Here is an 11,662-nt window from a genome sequence, read left to right as displayed (position 1 = left end):
CTACTTCCATGTTTTTATTGTTTTTCATAAGCGATCAACCAGCCTTCTTGTAGATGTGATATGCACAACTGGCATGAAAGCATGAAAATTAAAACAAATCTATCACTGTGACCCAGGACAAAGACATACCATGGTTGCCCCCAGTGGTGTTAAAAGCCCACATAATATTTTCACAAGCAGAACATGAGATGACTGGGCAAGTTGCATTGAAGAATGGAAGAAAGATTCTCAGATCAAAACACATGTATCTCTTCTCTAACTTCGCCTTGTGATGTGGAAGCACAGCGTAAAATGGAGCCTGATCTCCATTCAAAGGTATAAATTTATCCCTCCTGGGATGGCTTGAAAAATGGTGAATGACAACAGCCATTAATGAACTTGGTTAGAAAAAACACATTACCAGCAATACCATCTCCTAGCTCATTACTATAACTCAGCTCTGTGGTCATGTTATTTCACAGCGAAGTCCAACACCAGCAAAAATATCTCCATAGTACGCAGAGGTTTTTCTAGACATTCTCTAACTTGATTGCATTTGCAGTAAGCTGAAGATAAAGAAAGGAGATTATAGAAGATACAAGGGGAGGAACTGAGTAAGGGGAAAACCCCCCAAACTATGCACATAAAGAATGCAGTGGCTCATCTCACTGTTCTGAGCATGGCAGAAATAGCTACAGATTTGTACTTTCTTGTCACTTTAGGGCTTGTTATGGCAACCCTAACAATTATTTTCATAGAATCATAGAATGGTTGGGGTTGGAAAAGACCTTACAGTCCTATGTGATCTTAAGGTCAGCCAGTTCCAACTCCCTGCCACGGGCAGGGACATCTTTCACTAGAGCAGGTTGCACCAAGCCCTGTCAAACCTGGCCTTGAACACTGCCAGGGATGGGGCCGACACAGCTTCTCTGGGCAGCCTGTTCCAGTGCCTCACCACACCCACAGTGGGATTTTTAATGGGATGCATGTCTGAATACAAAAATGTTACAGTGCCCTATAAATGGTGTCTGTAGCCTGTCACCACCAGATTTAATTTGACTTCTAGCATGTATTTCCAGTGATCAAAGTAACTTTTTTAAAAGCTCCAATTTAAGAAAATATGTTTTCTATCTGTTCACCCAAGACCTGAAATAGGTTAAGTACTTGGCATTCTGAAAGGTTTACCATTTTCTCTAAAATAAACTTCAGTATTATGTATAAAAATAGATTATAACATAGGACTTGTGTTTGTTAAATTTCTACACTGATGGACCCTCGAAAAATTCAGCCTCCCAGTTTCCACTGCTAATGCAGCAAACCAAACCTTTTGAATCCTTGCCAAGCATGCAATTTCACTGTGATGCCTTCCATAGCCTCTCAAGAGCCATTTGGCCCTCCCAAGCATTCTGTGCCCAGCAGAGGCTCAGCTTTATACTGGATGTGTGGACACAAGTGCTGCACGAAGCATCTGGCAAGACTTTTGGCACTGGGGTATTGTTGAACTGTACTCCAGTACAATTACATTTTCATTTGTCAAGGAAAAAAGGCAGAAAACCTTTTTAACGTGCTGCGCCTGACATGGCATGCTTCAGATTTGGCTCCTTTTTAGTCTGTGAAAAAATAAACCTAATCTTGTAAGAAGGTTTTTAGGGCTAGACAACTCAGTAAGAATTAGCAGGAAAAATTAAACACATGAATCCAAGACAAGTACTATAGAAGGCAAAGGGTATCTTGTACAGGCACATAATTCTTTAAAAGGCAGACTCTGCAACAGGGTTGCATTGGAAATGTCAAAAAAGTCATCATCATCATCCCTTTCTGTCTGTAGAGGGAACAATAAGATTTAATGGTTACTGCTGTATTGCTCTGCATCTGATGCTGACAGTTAGAATTTTACTTTCATTTTAATTTTCTGCTGCCAGTATGCTAATCTCAGCAATTTTATTTGCTGCTTGAAGAAATAAACTCCCATTAGGATAATAATTTTAAGAGAGCCGAAACTGCTTTCAATTTTATTGTTTGATGATGTAGTCACTGAAGTGCAGATAATACAATGACTTAGAAGCATATGGGGGAAGGGGAGAAGGGGACCTCAATGCCCATTTATCTATCCCAATTCCTCTTACTCTCTTAATATCCTTTCTGAAAAGAAATTATTCACTCAAGAACAACTAAGCATGGTTCCCTTTGACAACAACAAATACACATTTATTTGCCAGGTAGAAGAATCACAGGCAGCTTTGCTTTATAACACAGGCTGAAGTTTAGGATCCCTGAGAATGTCTACATTGAAGACTTCTACTCACCTAAAGTTGCCTGAACAAGCATAAAAGTTGAACTGTTAAATAAGTTAGTCCATGCAGGAGCTTCTACCTTCAGTATTTAAAACGTAGCTCAGTTACCTCTAAATTTTGCTGCAGTTGGACATATAAATAGCCCTGTCAGGCATCTCATTAAGTTGCTTTATTTTTCAGATTGCTGAGGACACAAAACTTTTAGCAGAACTTCCTCTGAACACTCTGAAGTGTCTCCATATGAAACACAGGGCTCCTTCTAGCAATGCTCATGTTAAAATATGTCATATGTGGATCTCCTAATAAAGTTCTCCTACCACCTACAAGTGATTTTTTTTCAGTATGCTAAAAAGACATTATTGTATGGGCAAATATTAACAAACGTAATCAGCACAACTTCCTAATGGTTTTGATTCTTTAAATCTAAAAGTAATGAATTCTCTCCATTTCTAATTTCCCTGTAAAGAACATGTGAGATACTGCTACTTTATAAATGAAATTTTAAAATTGAAATGAAAGGCAAATATTTTGCTTGCCATAAATAATGGCAGAAAAAAAAAAAGATATTACAAGATAAATCTGGTAACCATTACCTTCTGCTTTATTCATTTCAGTATGAAAATGAAGGACAACAAAACATATAGTGAATGCACCAAGCAATCCATGCAAACTGGTACAAACTCCACAGGCAAATGAAATAACATTCAACTTAAGTCTGAATCTATTCAAACAACAGAGTCTTATAAATGATATACTATAGCCCTTTCACCATGTGTATAAAAAGATTTCAGTTTTACCAGAGAGCACATTGTGACAGCATTGAGCCCTACTCAACTGAGACAAAGTCAGCTGGTTCTGCTAGTGATTTATAAACCATACTACTTGCAGAGAATATCTCAATATAAAAAACAAAACAAAACAAACCTGCACAAGCCAACAAATGGAAGAATTAACTGAATCACTTCTGTCAGTCTAGTTTAGGTTATTAATTCTTGAGAATCTTTAAACTAGATGTGTTGGGGGAGGGGAGCATCATTCCATTCCAACACACCCAGTCAGTTGCCAGCACCTATAATAAATGCTCAGAGCAATGTAGAGATATCCCAGCTGCTCCAGCCAATGAGCCGGCTTCAGTTGGAGCTCGGCTCAGATGCCTCTATACAAATGCCAGTAGCATGGGGAACAAACAAGAGGAATTAGAAATGTGTGCACGTCTACGGGGGTATGATACAATAGGCATCACAGAAACATGGTGGGATGGCTCCTATGACTGGAGTGTTGGAATGGAAGGTTACAGGCTCCTTAGAAAAGACAGGCCTGGCAGGCGGGGAGGGGGAACTGCCCTTTATGTTAGGGATAGGCTGGAGAGTATGGAACTCTGTCTGGGGACAGGTGAGCAGCCAACAGAGAGTTTGTGGGTCAGGGTTAAAGGGAGAACAGCTATGGGAGACATTACTGTGGGGATCTGTTACAGACCACCTGATCAAGGAGAACCTGCGGATGAGGCACTCCATAGACATATAGGAAAAGCCTCACGCTCGCAGGCCCTTGTTCTCATGGGTGACTTCAACCACCCTGACATGTGTTGGAAGGACGATACGGCCCGGCACAAGCAGTCCAGGAGGTTCCTCGATTGTGTAGAAGACAAATTCCTTCTGCAAGTAATAGAGAAGCCGACAAGGAGAGGTGCCATGCTTGACATTGTGCTCACCAACAGGGAAGGGCTGGTTGGAAATGTGACTCTCCAGGTCAGCCTTGGATGCAGCGATCATGAGATGCTCGAATTTGAGATCCTCAGGGCAGTGAGAAGAGCGTGCAGCAAGCTCACTGCCATGGACTTCAGGAGAGCAGACTTTGGCCTCTTCAGGACCCTGCTTCGGAAGGTTCCATGGGATACAGCCCTAGAGGGTAGGGGGGCCCAAGACTCTTGGTTGATACTCAAAGATCACCTGCTACAAGCTCAGGAGTGTTGCATCCCAACCAGAAGGAAGTGCAGCAGGAGGGCCAGGAGACCTCCTTGGGTGGATGAGGAGCTCCTGAGGAAAATTCAATTGAAAAATGAGGCTTATAATAAGTGGAAGCAAGGACAGGTGGCCTGAGAAGAGTACAGGGATATTGTCTGAGAAGCTGGGGACCGGGTTAGGAAAGCTAAGGCCCAGTTAGAATTAAACTTAGCTAGAGGTATTAAAGATAACAGGAAGGGATTCTACAGGTACATAGCAAATAAAAAACAGACTAGGGAGAATGTAGGCCCCCTCAGGAAGCTCTCGGGAGAACTGGCTACACAGGATTTGGAAAAGGCTGAGGTTCTGAATGACTTCTTTGCCTCCATCTTCACTAGCAAAGGCTCTGACTGCACCACCCAAGTCTTGGAAGGCAGATGCAGGGACTGTGAGAATGAAGACCTTGCACCCCCTGTAGGAGAGGAACTGGTTCAAGACCATCTTAAAAATCTGAACGTGCACAAGTCCATGGGACCTGATGAAATCCATCCGCGGGTCCTGAAGGAGCTGGCAAATGAAGTTGCGAAGCCGCTGGCCATCATATTTGAGAAATCATGGCAGTCAGGTGAAGTTTCCGATGACTGGAAAAAGGGAAATATAACCCCCATTTTCAAGAGGGGGAAAATGGATGAGCCGGGGAATTACAGACCAGTCAGTCTCACCTGTGTGCCTGGCAAAATCTTGGAGCAGATTCTCCTCGAAGGCATGCTAAGGCACATGAAAATCAAGAAGGTGCTTGGTGACAGCCAGCATGGCTTCACTAAGGGGAAATCCTGCCTGACCAATTTCGTGGCCTTCTATGATGGGGCTACTGAACGGATGGACAAGGGTAGAGCAGTTGATGTCATCTACCAGGACTTGTGTAAAGCGTTCGACACTGTCCCACATGACATCCTTGTCTCTAAATTAGAGAGACATCAATTTGATGGATGGACCACTCGGTGGATAAAGAACTGGCTGGATGGCTGCATACAAAGAGTTGTGGTCAATGGCTCAATGTCTGGCTGGAGACCAGTAACGAGTGGCGTCCCTCAGGGATCGGTGTTGGGACCAATCTTGTTTAACATCTTTGTCGCTGACATGGACAGTGGGATTGAGTGCGCCCTCAGCAAGTTTGCCAATGACACCAAGCTGTGTGGTTCAGTTGATACACTGGAGGGAAGGAATGCCATCCAGAGGGACCTTGACATGCTTGTGAGGTGGGCTGATGCCAACCTTATGAAGTTTAACCATGCCAAGTGCAAGGTCCTACACCTGGGTCAGAGCAATCCCAGGCACAGCTACAGGTTGGGCAGAGAAGAGATTCAGAGCAGCCCTGCGGAGAAGGACTCGGGGGTGCTGGTTGATGAGAAAATGAACATGAGCCGGCTTCAGTGTGCCCTTGCAGCCCAGAAAGCCAACCGTATCCTGGGCTGCATTAAAAGGAGCATGACCAGCAGGTCGGAGGAGGTGATCCTGCCCCTCTACTCTGCTCTGGTGAGACCTCACTTGGAGTATTGTGTGCAGTTCTGGTGTTCTCAACATAAAAAGGACATGGAACTGTTGGGAGAAGTCCAGAGAAGGGCCACGAGGATGCTCAGGGGACTGGAGCACCTCCCGTATGAAGACAGGCTGAGAAAGTTGGAGCTGTTCAGCCTGGAGAAGAGTGGAGTGGAGCCTCATAGCAGCCTTCCAGTATCTGAAGGGGGCCTATAGGGGTGCTTGGGAGGGACTCCTCATTAGGGACTGTAGTGATAGGACAAGGGGTAACGGGTTAAAACTTAAACAGGGGAAGTTTAGGTTGCATATAAGAAGGAAATTCTTTCCTGTTAGGGTGGTGAGGCACTGGAATGGGTTGCCCAGGGAGGTTGTGAATGCTCCACCCCTGGCAGTGTTCAAGGCCAGGTTGGATGAGGCCTTGGGTGATATGATTTAGCGTTAGGTGTCCCTGCCCATGGCAGGGGGGTTGGAACTAGATGATCTTAAGGTCCTTTCCAACTCTAACGATTCTATGATTCTATGAGAAAGAGATGAACTTAATCACTGTGCTTACACCAACTTTAGTATTGCCAGTTATGTACACAAGGGATAACATGTTGAATTGCACTTATTTCAGTACCAAATGCCATCATAAGACAATACACAAAACACAAAGCTCTCCCAAACACTGAAATTGAAGAGTATGTTCCAAAAGGCACATTAATATGCAATTATATGTATACAAGGTATTACACAGAATGCCCACTCCACCAATCACACAAGTTTTTTCCAGATTCATGTCTGTAGCAATTCCATCTCTTCTTTCTTTGGCTTCTCCTGAAATTGACTTCATGGCATAATAATCTTCATTAACAAATAGCATATAATAATATATTCTAGCTGAGGAGGAAAACCACCAGCACGAAGCTAGCTGAATATAAAAACACCTAATTGAAATGCGTATAGATCTTTTTCCCTGCTTATTCATTATATTATCCTGGGAGTATACCTCTTGGTTGGTACATATTCTGCTCTTGAGCAAGTTTTATCTTCATCAATACTAAGTATTTTGATTAAATAATACATGCTAATATGCCTATATGTTGCCTATATGTTTCCAACTTTTCATTTTTTATGTCGCTATTGTATGTAGCTTGCAAAGATGTGTCTTACTTCTCGCGTCCAGGACAGATGTTCTACTGAATCAAATTCTATCCAGTCCATACTGATTTCCATTATATTTTATTGTTAACAAACTGTTGCTCTGTAGCTTAAGGGCTTTAACATCGACATCAAACCATCCTATTATGAGACACACTTTCTGGCCCAGCAGGGATATCTCCATAAATGTTTCATGCAGTGATCATAGAAACTGTTCATTTGGGGGTTTGAGTTTTACAGAAGTTTAGAATTTAGAAGTTACCATGTTGTTCCAAACAGCTTTACATTTGTTATTTTAATTAAAAGTGGGAGGAAAAAAAAAGGAGACTTTTCTCAATTAATGCATGCAGTCTCCGGCAACAGCCTTCTTACCTGCTTAAGTACTACTGAAAAAAAAACAAACCAAAACAAAGCACAAAACACAAAAAAATCCAAACCAGAAAAAAAGGAAAAAACAACCCAAACCCCACCATACAACTATGCATAGCAAAGAATACAGAGCTCAATCAGTTTAGTAAATGGAACTGTTATTTAACAACATTGTGCATTCCACACAATCCCACACATATGTATCATCCCAAATGCATCCATTACAGCAATTGTTTTAGAATAGCTCGGTCCTGAACTGACTTACAAAAGCTTCAACATCACTTTAAATCAAGCACATCTTTAGTACAGCATGCACACTGTACAAGTTCAAAGGGGAAAATAGAAAATAAAAACACTTAGCATCTACTACTGATTGGCTGAATTCTTACCTGCTTAGTCATCTGGAACATTGCTCTTGCACCCTGAAGTTTTTTTATATGGCATGTTTGGATAGCAGTCTTTTCTCCAGTAGACCACTGTACACTGAGTTGTTTGAATGCAATGCAGGAAAAGCAGAAAGCATGTATTGTTTGCTTTTCACACATAATCTCACATGGGGTTTTTTTTCAGTTTGCATGCCTTGAAATCAAAAAAAAAAAAAAGACAAAACAAAACAAAAACCAGACTGATACATAATACAGGGAAACTTTCATTGCTTTAGTCAATATCCCAGAACCTAGTTTGAGGACTGCTCCCTGGCAACTGTGTAAAGCACTTCAAAGGTTGCATGGGAGACCAAGTAACAACATACAAAAAAACTATAGAGTGGCTTCCTACATTGGCTGGGCTAAGAAATTGAGTTCTCTTCAGCACCTTAGTGCCTGACTCTCACTAATAAACAGGAGGACAACTTAGACATGGATAATTTTCAAACTTGTCAAAGCTCAGGGGTTAGTTCTCGTCACATACATAGCCTCAAATTCTTGAGTAATAAAGAAAAAGCTAAACAAAATACCTACTTAACTATTCCCTGGACTGCAACTTCACTATTCAAAAAATGACCAAGATGCTTCAGCTTATTAGCAAATAAAGGCAACACAGAGTGCTTTTTGAAATATACTGATTAAAAAAATATAATTCCAAAGGCTCTGAGGTAGACTTTCCATAACAGCTCAGGTATTTGAGAAAACAGGAATGCCCCAAAAGGTTGTAATAAGTCCTACTGAAAAATGCAGGATGATCCACGAAGTAGGAAAGACTTATACAGCAACTGAATTATAACATCTAATCGCTTATGTAATTGTTTTTAATAGCTTTGTCTTTCTTATGGGCTTCATGCTTTAAATGACAGCATATGTTTTTCTGAAGGCATGAACATGGTGAGAAAACCATTTCATGGTAGCATCCACTGCCTTGGTAGCTCAGAGTTGCTTTATATCCCTTTCCTTACAAATATTTTTGCATCTGCTTAGTTTCAAATTTACAGATACTTTGAAAGTTAAATGATTACATGATTAAAGTTAAACATTTCCACACAGAGAGATAGGATCAAAACACTAGGCAAGACCTTTTACACCTATTCCAGTGAACAGGGTGTGCAAGACAGTTATTCAATAGTAAATGCCTGGTAAAACTAGTACCACTATGAAGTCCGAGCCCTAACTGAATTAAATCTAAATGAACCTGAAATTTGTGTTATCTTGAAGCTTTTTAAATATAAAAATAATTGCCTGTATTACTCTCAGTATTGGTTAGTGCAGGTTAAACCAAAACCCATTTTGTTACTCACATCTTAGCAAATACTTTTGAAAGAATAAAGTTGCTTTTTAAAAATCTTAAAATTCTCCCTTTTTCTGGGAGTAAGACAAGAGCAGAGAGGTATGTGGTCGCACAAGAAAGCAATCAAAAGCTGTATCTAAGTGAAAGGAAAGCAAAGATTTTTACAGAAAGCAGCTGATTGATGAGTTTGGATCAACCAAGCCTATTTTGCTGTGGCCGTGTCCTACATCAGCAGCACAGCTTCCAGCCTTCCCAGTGCTGTCTCACTGAGCATCTACAAGCAGCAGTTGCTCCTCCAGATCTACATGCAATCATCTGGCTGACCTTTAGCTCTAAAAGGGCCGATGGCTGAGTTATAATTTTCTTTAGTGGATCTCACTACAGAAACTTCAGGCATTCATTTCTGCTGAAGTTTCATGAATTTTTCTAGAAGTTCTACAATTTGTGTTGTTTTTGTCCGTCAAATTTCATACAGAATCATTCAGAGCCAAAAATTTCTCAAGGAGGACATGGAGAAAATCTTAAACAAGAAGGAAACTGACAAGGATATGTCACATTTGTCTTTTTTTTTTTTTTTTTTAAACGTAAAGTTAAAGAGATTCTTCATTGCAGTGTTGTTGCAAACAATGGGGCACCCACAGAAAAGCAGAGCCATGCTCAAGAGAATGTTTTTAAAGATCAAACCCAGCTAACTTGAAAAGAAACATTGCCCTATTACCCAGTAATCCAAAAATCACAAAAACTAGACTAGCATATATGCATATGAAAGACATGGCCTTACAAGAAGGCAAAACATTTTTACAGCATCAGAAACTTGAAGCTCTTTAAATTGCATATAATGCATTTCTTTTCTCCTAGCTATTCCACTACATATGGTAATTTGCAAACAGTACCAGATTTGTTTCCAGGGATTGCTTCCAGGAGGTTATGCTCCTAGGCAATCATCAGCTGTACGTCCTTGTGTTCCCATAAGCACAAATAATTGATTTTCAAGCATGTCAGATGAAGGTCACTGACTTTGACTAGTATGAAATACAATGGCAATGTAAGCTTCTTCATCTCCTGCATGCATTTCCTTTCATGTGTCAGATTTTCAGCCCTCATTTCCTTTGTCTCATTTTATATCTCCTGTTCCAGCATGTTTATTTGCCAATATCTTGCTGGAACAGCTTCAGTTCACTTATTGCAGGTGTTTTGGAGCCTTCTTTATGTGTAGCCTGACAGTTTGCCATTCAAACAAATGACAACAGATGCCTGAGAAAAGCAAAGTGCAAAGGTGAAGATGTGGATTTGCATTAATTTGCAATCCAAATCTGTGAAACCAATTTCTACATCTAGCCAATTAAAACATGACAAGTGAGACATTTTTAAAAGATGACTAGGTAGGAAAAGCACAGATTTCCTCTCTCCAGCTTGCATTCCTGTCATAGCTCAGTCATTTCTTACGAGGTTTATAAGTTACCAAACCTTTTCAATTTTGTGACACCAACTTCCTCCAGCTGGGTTTATGGCAAGTCCCCCAAATATTAAACAGTTGTCCTGCAATTTGTCTAAGAACCCTGATTCCCTTTAAATAAATAACAAAACCTTCATTGTCTTCAGACCAAATGAGCCTCCTTTATGATTTTGCTTTTATTCCAAACAAGCTAAGTACTTCCTCAGTTTTGCACCTTTAAAGACAATCTCTGACCAAAATACTGGGGGCAAAACAGGGTTCAAGTTAGCCTTATGTATTAGAAATGCCTGAATAATTTGGAGGGAACGATGATGTCCTTACTTAGTTTGGATTTTATTTTCCTGATTTATATTTCACCTTTTCTCAAGTGCTCAAATTATGCTAAAAAATTACATATTCAGTATTAATGCCTAAAGATTAATAATGATGAGAACAAATCTTTTTATGACCCCCGGGACTTTTATTTTGTGCATTTACTAAAGAATTCTGTAGATTGGAGTGGGTGTTTTATAACCACTTACCAGCACTCACATTATACAGACTTTGAAATGTATACACAGGAGTAGGCAGCCCAAATTCATAAGACTCCTCTGCACAGCAGACTCAGTATTCTGAGTTTATTTGCTATGGGAGCAGCACACCAATAACACATTCCAGCCTTTTTGATTATTTTATTCATTTATTACTAAGATCTAAGATTAATTTGCTGCTTCTGTGTTTTTGTAAAGCTTCTCTAATCTAACTGACCATTGCTGCCTTGGGATTTCTGGTTTTGGGGAAAAAGAAACACAAGAACCCATACAAAAATAGACTTGCATAGAGTGCTGCACAAATATGTCATAAAAATAAAAGAAACCATGAACAAGCATATTCATGTATTTACCACCAGAAAAAAAAAAAAAATCAGTGCCATTGCAAAAACAGACAAAATATGCCAGCCTTCCAGTAAAAGAATATTTTTTTTGCAAAAGCTGCATATTTTCTTCTCTGCATTCTACAGACCTGTAATGTTCCTACCAAAAAAGAAATAGATCTAATTCATGTCAGCAGAAACAGAGCCATCTGCTGGAATAAAAAAAAAAAACAAAAAAACCAAACAAGAAACAAACAACACCCCCCACCATATGTTAAATCACAAGCGTTAAGTTCAGCTACTGTAACAAAAGACTACATATTTATTTCCCCACTTGTTCACTGATAAACTGAAATATTACTCAACCAAC

Source organism: Pezoporus occidentalis, unplaced genomic scaffold, assembly GCF_034315485.1.
Source record: "Pezoporus occidentalis ecotype Australia unplaced genomic scaffold, CSIRO_AGI_Poc_V1 ctg319, whole genome shotgun sequence".
Taxonomy (NCBI): Eukaryota; Metazoa; Chordata; class Aves; order Psittaciformes; family Psittacidae; genus Pezoporus; species Pezoporus occidentalis.
Note: the sequence above shows the minus strand (reverse complement) of the source record.